The 9,928-nt window shown below is 32.9% G+C and overlaps 1 protein-coding gene across 1 annotated transcript in view; it reads right to left on the bottom strand.

Annotated features, from left to right (window-relative positions):
- The window catches only part of LOC128863233 (uncharacterized), a 30,239-nt gene extending 22,671 nt beyond the window's left edge, over positions 1–7,568 (bottom strand). Inside the window, exon 1 of the mRNA XM_054102284.1 lies at positions 7,425–7,568. The gene's annotated coding sequence lies outside the window, so the exon portion shown is untranslated. The remainder of the gene's footprint in view (positions 1–7,424) is intronic.
- Between the last annotated feature and the right edge of the window lie 2,360 nt (positions 7,569–9,928).

Below are 9,928 nucleotides of genomic sequence, written 5' to 3' on the forward strand. Positions count from 1 at the left end.
AATGGGTGTGTGTTTAAATTTTGAAGAGCTGAAAATTTAAATAATCCATTATTGCTTTAACTCATTTAGAGCGATTCCATGTCAGAGGACTCAAGTTTTTTGGACAAGGTCTTCAATTTTTCAAAAATTAGTTTACTTGCAGGTCAGAGTATAATAATAAGAAAAAAATTAAACAAAAATGGAAAAATATACAATATAATAATTTTGCGATTTATCCAATGTTGAAATTATTGGTGTTGAATTTTTTTTTACATCAAGTATCTTTAATTTTTTTAACATTTTTATAAATTTTTAACTTTTCTAGTTTTTAGTTTTTTATGATAAAAAAATACTTTTAAGAATATATTTAAAAAAATATATATAATACTTTGAGATGTATTCAATGATGAAAAATTTGGTACAGAATTTTTAAACTTCTTTATTTATTTATGCTCCAAAAAATTTTTTATATTTAATGCTAATACTTTTCAAATTCAAAAAATGCTTTTAAAACAATTTTATAATTTTCAGATCTATGTAATTTTGAAGATTTTCACTCTTTCATTTTTTAGCATAAAAAATACTTTTCAAAAAATATTTTTGAAAAAAAAAATTAAGCATTTTGGGATTTATTCAGTTTTGAAAATATTCATACAGAGCTTTTTTAACATTTTTATAACTTTTTTAATTTTTTCCTTTTTAACATAAACTATATTTTTCAAAGAGTATTTTTGAAAAAAAAAATTATAATTTTGAGATTTATTCAATTTTAAAAATTTTGGAATAGAATAGAAAAATATTTTTATTTTTTTATGTATAAATTTAGCATTTTGTTTATAAATTTTTTACTATTTTATTTTTTTATGATAGGTATAATATACCTTTTAAACAGAATTTTTGAAAAAAAAAATTTAATAATGTATTATAAATTTATATGATTTTAAAATTATAATAATCTTCATTGTTTAACTGTTTTACAAATATTTTACTTTTTATTTTGTAACTTTTTTCAATAAAATATAGTTTTCAAAAAATATTAAAAAAAAAAATGTAATACTTTTGAGATTCATTAAATGTCGAAATTTTTGAAATGAAATTCCTTAAAATCTAATATCTAATTTTTTTTAACATTTTTATAAACTTTTTTATTTTTTTAACTCAGATATATTCAATGTTAAAAAATTGATATGGACTTTTTTATGGTTATATATCATCAGTTTTTTTGAACATTTTTATAAATTTTTAATTTTTTATTTTTCGGCATAAAATATAATTTTCAAAAAATGTTTTCGGAAAAAAAAGTTTTGAGGTTTATTCAATGTTTAAAAATTTTATATGGAGTTTTTTATAGTCAAGTATTTTTGTTGTTTTTGTTTTATAAATAAATTTATTTTTTTATTTATAGTCTTTTTACTTTTTTATATTTTAAAAATTTGGTTTGAGTGTTTTATAATCAAATATCTTTGGTTTTTTAGCATTTTTATAAACTTTTCAAAAAATGTTTAAAAAAAAATTTAATAATTAAAAAAAAATCTAATGCTGCCATTAAGTTTTCTCATTTCATTTCAGTTTCATTTTTGGAAAGTTTTATTTTTAAATTTCTTATGATAAAACATATTTTTCAAAAAAGATGTTCGAGACAAATTTTAAAATTTTGAGATTTATTCAATTTGGTATGGAGTTTTCATAGTCAAACATCTTTGTTTTTTTAAATAAATTTTTTGTATAAATAAATTTTTATAAATAAATTTATTATATTATTTATAAACTTTATACTTTTTTATTTTTTAATATAAAATATACTTTCCAAAAAGGAAAAAAAAATATTTATTTTCAGATTTATTAAATGTTGAAAATTTTAATATAAAGTTTCCTAAAATCAAATATTTTGGCTCTTTCTAACATTTTTATTTCTTAGTTTTTTAAGATAAAATATAATTTTCAAAATTTTGACCAAGAGCCAAGCGAAAGTCATCCAACAGCCAACTATTTCAGCTTGCAATTTTTTTCAGTTTGATCGAGCCACAAAACCACTACGGCGAATGCTTTTTAACAGTCAAAAGGAAGTAATGGCTAAATCGAAGACGGCTCTGATGGCTATACCTAAAATAGAGTTCCAGAAATATTTCCAATGCTGAATTAAACGTTGGCATACGTGCGATGCAGCTGAGGGGGCGTACTTTGAAGAAAAAACTTTTATTTTAAATTTTGTGAATATATTCCGCGAACTTTTTGATCAAATTTGTATACCATTTTTAAATCTAATAATAATTACGGGTATGCTATTCGGAGCAAAAATTTAATATTCAAAAGGTATATCCAAAAGGTAATACTTTGTTTTTGAATGAAGTACTAAGCGCTTTTAAAGCCAATTAGTTTAATATGTGGAAGTTGTAATAGTTGTGCTTATTTTAGTTAATTTATTTCCTGCATAGAACAGCAGTTGCTTTAAAAAACCTGTAAAATTATGTATTTTTAACTCAAATATAGCGAATTGGCGTCTATCTGTATTTTATATGACAAGCAGGAAGCAACTACAGCCACACACATCTACTACTAATTTACCAAATTTGGCCTTTAACAAATTCTCGCCCAGCAACAAGACTGAGAAAATACTTTTTTTTCAAAATTTTCAAATGTGTAAATTTATGTTTGCATGTAAATCTACAAACGGCGATTGTATTACATTTTTCAGCCAACCACATTTGTAAGCTGTCAATTCAAATATCGACAAAAAACACACAAATTTGATGGGAAGTCTTTAAATAAAAATTCGAAAGACTTCATAAATCAGCAGCGACAAGTCATCAAAACTATTTGTCAAAAATTTGGATGCTCTTTTGATTGATAATTTGTTTGCGTACAATCAAATTTTTTACAGGTATCTACTTTGTCATACGAATAAGCTGCAAAGTGTAAACTTATACACACATATATACATAGATATATATATGTATGTAAACACATAGAAAATACAAACAAATTAATTAATTTTCGACAATTATAAAAATGTTCGAGTCCATCATTTCGATTGATGTCAGAGAACGTCAAACATACATCATAAATTTCAAATTAATCATAAATTAAGGTACACACACACACATGCCCACATATCTACTTACAAACTTGTAAGTATGCGCAGTTTTCCGCCAACAACTCAGCGTCTATTAATAAATGTAGCCACACAAAGTGAGACGTGCAGTGATAAACACTCGTAACTTAGTGACTTGGGAGGGGTCAGTCATCATTTGCAATCATTATTATGACAAAATATTTATTACAAATGCTGGTGGCTATAATTATGACTCGCAAATGTATGCATGTATCCATATATGTGTGTATGTACATATGTATAGTAGCATAGTTACATAAACAATAATTAATTAAATATGAAAATTATTTTAATTATAATGAAACTCTTTACTTCAGGCGTATAAAAAAACATGCCTTAAGTGGTCATGCAAGCGACCATAGATGATAACTCTTTGGTGAGTCATAAGTGTCACTATATTGAATTTTTATGTGAGCCCAAAAATAAGGTCGATTACACATAGAATATTAAAGGACGATTAGGCATAAAAGGCGCAGCTCAGCACTTATGCGTGAAATCTACCTGAACAGAATTGAACGGGTCAAAAAAATTGTTCTCAATAGGCGCTTCAGATTTTTCCACCACTACTCTAGACTTTAGAAGAGAGCTTAAAGGTAAAGTTTCCCACGCGAAAGGAATTGTATTTGAATTGAGTAGTCAAAGAGACTACAGCTGCACTTTACACAGACGTAACCAAGATGGTTTACGACATTGGTGCCGGTGTATATTCGAAAAACTTCAAAACTTTCAAGTGTTTTCGCCTGGGAAATCGGAAGAGTATTTTTCCAGGCAAAAGTGCTCGGCATAAGGGAAGCTTGCAAGATAATTAAAATCCATTCACAGCAACAATCAGTAGTATGTTTTTTGTTTTCAGATAGTCAAGAAGCCATCTTAGCTTTAAAATTACCGACAAACAATTCAAAAATCGATGACTGCAAAGAAGAACTTAATGTTTTAGCGCGCACGACAAGCATCACTCTCATCTGGGTACCTGGCCATAGGAGCATCGAATGAAAATGAGAAAGCTGATGAACTAGTGGCAAGACAGGGAGAGTCCTACAATGAATCCGAAGCGATAGAAATGGGGTGTCCCCAAGGCGGGCGCAAAGGGGAGATATCTGCGCTATTCCAAAAGCAGGCCGCTGACAGATGGACTAGCATGGACACGTGAAAAATAACTAAACAGGCGTGGCCCAATTGCAACAAGTGCAGTGCTGACGGGTTGTTAAGAAAAGCACGAGCAGATATATGCAGAATTACGTCAACAATAACCGGCCACTGGCTTTTGGTGTGACCCTGCCAGGAAGACGACAGTCAAGAAGAAACTGCAATCAAGAAGAATCTTAGGAATCCATCTTTCACTATCTGTGTGAGTGTCCATGTCTGGGTGCTCTATGACATAAAATGCTGGGAGTTTGAATAACTTCAAAGAAGCTGCAAAAAAGAAAATAGACAGCATACGCAGATTCATAGTCAAACCTAGATGGTTCGACTAATAAAAAGCAGTGGTCATGACTCGAAACCCTGAAGAGGCTAGATTCACGTGGCCTCAAATTAAAAATAAGTAAATAAAAAATTGGCGCGTACACTTCTACTAGGTGTTTGGCTGAACTCCTCCTCCTCAAATTAGATACAGATAAAACGGAGCTAATACTTCTAACTAAGAAGCACATCCCGCTAGAAGTTAGCATGCAAATTTTCTCAAATACCCTAAACACAAAAAAAGTTATAAAGTACCTAAGCATAAGATTGGTTCCAAAACTAACTTTTTGGGCCCAAATAAAACACTCCGCAGAAAAAGCTGCTAAATGGCATCCCTACTCGGTAGACTTATGGAAAACGGGGACCAACCCAAAGGAAACGGGAAATAATGGAGACTACCAAGCTGGCACCGTTCTCGTATACCGAGCTGAACTGTGGGCGAATACGCTAATGACAAATCACCGGTGTAGGCTCCTAACATCGAACGGGAAGCTCTGCGAGTTGTGTCTGCCTACCGCACAGTATCAGAGACAGCTGTTCAAGTGAAAAACGGTTCAATACCGATAGTAGTCTTTGAAAAGGACAAATTGTAGATATTAAAGAACGAGCGGATGGCAGAAGGAGCTAGCAAGAGGGCAGCGCACGAAATAAAAGATAAAACGGTAAGTCTGTGGCAAGACCGCTGGAGAAACGAAACACGTGGCAGATGAACGGATAGGCCAATAAAAGACGTCGCTACAGCCCAAATACTTTTGGAACTCATAGTTAGATTATTTTGGAAGCCTTTAACTCGTGTGAGCACATAAAAAGGTGGGAATTTCGAACCACAAAGAATTCAGTGATAAGCCAAGGGCTATCCCTACCTCTGTGAGCCCCATCTGGTCGAGAAATTTTATACTGTAAATTCAGTTGACACAGTGCAGAATTATGAAAAATATGTCAACAATTTCAGCTACAGATCAGAAAAGAAAATTAATCTAAAGTTTCCATTGCTCGGTCCCTTAAAGACTTCAAACATTTTGTGATCAGCTTCTAATAATTCTAACTAATTTTGCCAAGGTCTCAACATACATTCTTGGGTGCTCATTATGAGAGTTATGAGTGCGCGCTGGGCGGCAAAATATCGGAAAAAATCAACTAAAATTTATAGGGATTTCTTTTTCATAGAAAAAATAATCAATACGGCATTAATACGAAAATTGTTCCGTACGGTTCGCAAAAATATTTCATAAGAATTTCATATAAGAAAATAAGAAGAAAAATCTTGACTGGCTTGTATCCACAGACAAACTAAAATCAGCTGAACAACTCTCATCCTCGCTTTTCTTGTGTGGGCTATAAAGTATTGCACTTTTCCCCGATTAGACTGCAATATTTTGAAACAAGAAAACGCAATTCTATGAGAAAGCTGGGAAAAGCGTGTAAAATTTTGAGAGCACTGGTAAGGTCGGAATAAATGAAACATTATTCCAAGAAAAAAAAAAACGCCATTAGTTCTGAATGAGCAAGAATGAAAAACTTCGTTTGTAAAATAAAATGAATTCCAAATTAACGCTGAGTATTTCTCGGGTTTTTTTCTAACCTTGCTCAAGCTAAAGCGTTGAATAGCGTTTTTTAGGTATAAGTGAGGTTAAGTTAGCCAGTTTTCTTGTCTGAGACAAGATACTCGGTGGCCTTAAGGCCCATTGTGATACCTGCATTTGAGTTCCATCACCTAACTAAGTTGCTCAAACCACTTCGTTCTTTTTAAGAAGGTAACTAGTTTCCGTTTAGGGGTCTTCTAACTCTTTCACATCGAAGAGGTCTTAGCAATAACATAGTTGATGTGATGACGACAGAAAAACTTAAATCAAAACGCATCCGAAGTTTCAGAAATTTATGAATGTCAGCTAAGTTAGGGTAGGTTAGGTGGAGTGGCTGTCATCCGACATACTTAGGCCTGAATAGTCTCATTGTGATGCCACTGGAGCTCGCCTTTTACGCTCTTAAGTCTTCTCTGAACCAATCTGTGGGAATGACAGCTAAGTTTGCCAACGAACAAAAGACTTAAGCTGCGAACCTGATGCCCTTTTGCTTTCTAAAATAGCAGCAGCTATGCATTGATTTCACAATTGATAATCATCACAATCGCTATACGATTTTTTAACAGCGTAGCAGAGTTAAGCATAAAATCCTTCAACTAAACTGCACCAACACTTGCTTCATACAACGAAAGACTTAAGTAACGAACTTGCTGTATGAGCACTTCAGCTAGAGTATAGACAGTTGCTGCGCTATGCAAACTCTTAGCACATTCCAAAGCTTAAGTTTTCCACACAAAATGTCTTAGTGAAAATTTTTTTTTTCAAATAACTTTATACTCGTCTTGCTGCAGTTCTAGCAGACACTCGTCTGTAGTTTGTCACTCAATTTCGCTAAAATTTTAGTGCAATTTTTAATTGATTTTATTTTTATTTCAAATTTTTTTTTTTTTTTTTGTTCTTTGAAAGTCTTTAAATGTAGTGTCCTTGCTGATTTCGCACTCATTTGTGTTAAAGTTTTTTTTTCTCTTTTATTATGCAATAACTAACAATTTTTTGCACTGTAAGTCATACACTGGTCATTTTCGATGAGGTCCTTTTGGTTTCTTTTCGCTTGGCATTTGCACCAATTCTTTAAACACCTTTTTCGCAATGCAAATTAAACAAGTTTGAGTAATTGTTTGTCTTCATTTTTATATTAAGTAAAATTTCACGAAATTTCGCAGCGAATTTAATCCATTCTATTGTGCCACACTCTACTTTTCTCCACACTTTCAGCAGTTAATTTGTCTTTTTTCTTCATTTTCGACAATTATCCTTTTTCGTACGCAACGCGTTCACTTTTCGCTTACCTTTGCTTCACTTAGCACTCGATATGCTCTTCAAGTATTAGAATTCAAGTAAGTATGAGTGCGTTGTATCTGTGTGTTTTGGTTGTGGCACCGAATCTGGCACAACCAGACGCTGTAACTTGCAAACGAAAACAAAAGTCAAATGCGAGCTGCAAAGTGTTTTATAGCCACTTAGAGTGTCACAGCGCGCAGCAACATGGATAGCGAAGCGTCAAACCAGTCGGCCAGCAACAGCAGCACCGATCCACTCACACATATGCAGCAAATTCTTAACATCCAAGTGCTGTGTAATTACGTATGGGTTGGTGTATTTTGCTGCACCTGTAGTTGTGTGCCTACCGCTACTGTGGCGCTTCTTCAACTGTGCGCGAGTGAGTGAATGATTGAGTGTTGGTAGATGGCAGCGGTGGCGACAGCGACGACTTGCAAGGTGCCTGCTGTGTATGAGTGTGACGTGTGTGTGTTTGCGTGTATACGAGTACGTAGGTGTGTGTGTCTACTTGCGATCATCATCGCTATTATTTCATCTCAATCGATTGTGTGTTGTCACACTTGTTTGCTGCTGGTTTTGTTGTTGGTGTTAAAGTTGCTATTTTGTGTTTGTTTGTTTTTTGGTTTGTTTTTTTTTTTTTTTTTTTTTTTTTTTGTTTTGTGCCTTTGTGGACTGGGCGATTGCATATTTGCATTGGGGCGCATTTGGTGGTGGTTGGCTGTTGGTTGTCGGCCGCTGGCTGACATTGCCGGCATTGTTGTTGCCGTTGGCATAATGAAAATGCTAATTTCTGATGCTTTAAAAAGAAAGATAATGAAAATAAATACAAAGAATTGTTGCATTCATAATGTTTACCGCCGCTTGATGATAATGAGGTTGTTTACTGATGACGTTGGTTTCTAAAAAAATTTAATTTTTTTTGTTGCTTCAGCTTCTTTTATAAATCTATTTATCTACATAAGAAATCTTGCCGAATTTGAATAGCAAAGCTTTTGCGCAGCACTGCTTATCTATTTCTAATTTTTTGAATTATTAGTGTTTTAAATTTTTGTCTGCATACATAAATGAAGCAGATTTTTCAAAAAAAATTGAATTTTTAATACAAAAATTTAAGGTAACAAATTTTTAGTATTTAAATACATACTTTTGCAGCTAATTTATTTAAGTTTTGTGTTTTTATAAGTCGTTAGCCAACATATCAATTACAAGAAAAATTCGCTATATTCAGCTCAAGCGGCTATTAATCGCTGCCTGTAGTTTGATACATAAAAAAATCATTCTTCTTTTGCTACGCATTTGCCAGTTGGTAATAATACGCAGATTTATTGAAAATCACTAACACATATGCATGTAGGTTTATGGTAGGCATTAATAACGATAAGCGCAAAATATTGTGAAATATATAACTTAATTATAAAATATTAGATTTTTATAGCAAAATATTCACCGTTTTTCATAGCAATTTCAAAAAAAAAAAAAAAAAATTTAATAAACGTGAAACAAGTTTCTGTTCTTGCATTTAATCGAAAATATAAAATTTAATTTAAAGTTTAGGTATCACACACCTGGTGAATTTTATCAGCAGCCTGAAGCGACTAATGCACTGTAATTAGGCACCGTTTGGTCATCATCGTTCAATCTAAAGCCTTTTCTTCTTTATTCCCCTTCATACGGTTATTCAACCTCTGCATTTCCTCTGCAATGAACGAATTTAATTCTTTGTCGAAGTGAGCCTTCGCTTGGGTCGTAACCTAACATACTAGAAAACTCGTTGAGTAAAAGCGAAACAGTGCGAACAGATTTTCAGATTTTTTTAAATTTGGGTACGCTGCTTTATAGCTCATTAAATTTTAATGTAAAAAAGTGCAAGTTCTAAGTGACTCAAAACTCTCTTTTTGATAGTTTTTGGTAGTAAGGTGGTGCAAAAGTAACCTTGCTATGTTTTTTGGCTGTAATTAAAAAAAAATGGAAAATTTTGATTCTTCTTGTGGATTATTTTTATTTGGTCTTTTAATTTTTTTTACATCAAGTCGAGAATATGATGTCATGTAAATGGCCGCCGCCACAGTTGATTGCCATTTGAGTCCTTTTTATGGCATTTTCCATCACTTTGGCCAAAACTATAGGTCCTCACATTCTTGACGGATATTATCTTTAAGAGCTGCAAGAGTCTGAGGCTTGCTCGCATAAGACCGCGACTTCAAAAAGCCCCACAAAAAGAAGTCTGGAGCGGTCAAATCAGGCGATCTTGCTGGCCAGTGCAAATCGCCAAAACGGGAGATTAGGCGCCCAGGTAATGCATCCTTCAGCATATCGGTTGTGGCACGTGCAGTGTGTGCCGTTGCACCGTCCTGTTGGAACCACATGTTTTCCAATCCCAATTCATCAAATTGCGCCAAAAAGAACTCGTTGATCATTGCTCTGTAGCGCTCACCATTCACAGTAACCGTTGACCCGCGACGTCTTCGAAGAAAAAAGGTCCGATGACTCCTCCAGCGAAAACAGCACACCA

The sequence above is a fragment of the Anastrepha ludens genome, chromosome 5 (genome assembly GCF_028408465.1).
Source record: "Anastrepha ludens isolate Willacy chromosome 5, idAnaLude1.1, whole genome shotgun sequence".
Classification (NCBI taxonomy): domain Eukaryota; kingdom Metazoa; phylum Arthropoda; class Insecta; order Diptera; family Tephritidae; genus Anastrepha; species Anastrepha ludens.